The sequence below is a fragment of the Phalaenopsis equestris genome, unplaced genomic scaffold (assembly GCF_001263595.1).
Source record: "Phalaenopsis equestris unplaced genomic scaffold, ASM126359v1 Scaffold000096, whole genome shotgun sequence".
NCBI lineage: Eukaryota > Viridiplantae > Streptophyta > Magnoliopsida > Asparagales > Orchidaceae > Phalaenopsis > Phalaenopsis equestris.
The window spans coordinates 636,940-637,997 of record NW_018164538.1 but is presented as its reverse complement, the minus strand read 5'-3'; positions in this window follow the sequence as shown (position 1 = coordinate 637,997).

The window sequence follows — 1,058 nt, the reverse complement described above, 5'->3', positions numbered from 1 at the left end:
AGAGGGAGGGAAGAGATGGTCTTAGTGGCTTTAATTTAATTTTATTTAAGTTAATTAATTGATTAATAACTAACAATTAATTATAATTAGATAAATTTATACGTAACTGTTATAGATTTTACGATGATATAATTGTAGATATTTAAAAACTTTTTGGGGCTCCCCTTCTTTTAAAACCCTATAGAGATCTTACCAAAAAGATCATCTAACAATTAGGGTATGTTTGGATTTTTTTGGACAACTACTGTGAAGCTGCTGAAGAAAAATCAGATGTACAGTAAACTGCGGTGCTTATTATCGCACCTAGCCAGGACCGGTGAGAAAACACATATTTCAGTGACAATTTTTTTGAAAATATTGCAGTTTAGCCAAACAGACAAAAAAGCAGTGCAGTGCCGCACCGCCACCCCAAACAATACTTAAGTGTGCATAACTCATTTTCTTTATAGAATATGGACTAAACCCTACAACTTAATATTGAGAAAGAAACAAAAAATTTGAAAAAGAAAAATTTTAAGACATGAAAAGTTAAAGCATAGGGAGTGATTAGCAATATTCATATATTAGAGTTTAAGAAAGTCTAAAGTTTACTCCTTGATGCTATATTAGATGTTTGGTGAGGTCTTTGGGATCTCTTCTCTTTAAGTTTTTGATCTTGTTTATTATTATTCATACTATTTTGTTTCGCAATGAAACAATTTTGCTGAAATTTTTAATCATCGGTGCCTCTTAAAATAATGTTGAGAGAACTTGTATGCACACAACTAAATTATTATAGATATATGCTTTAAAAACTGCATGAAAATTCTAGAAAGTGAAAAAAGATGGGATTTGGCCAAAAAAAAAAAAAAAAAAATTAAAAATTTTGGTTGGGATGATTCCATTGAGGAACAAACCTCTATAAGTAGCTTCCTCATGAATGAAAATGAAAATTAGAATGAAGTATTTTGGTTTTAATTCTATCTTGGCTATGATATATTTTTCATCTCGCTTGATTATTAATAGCATAGGTGCATAAACTGCTAAATCTCAGATTAGGGGTGTAAACTAACTGAACA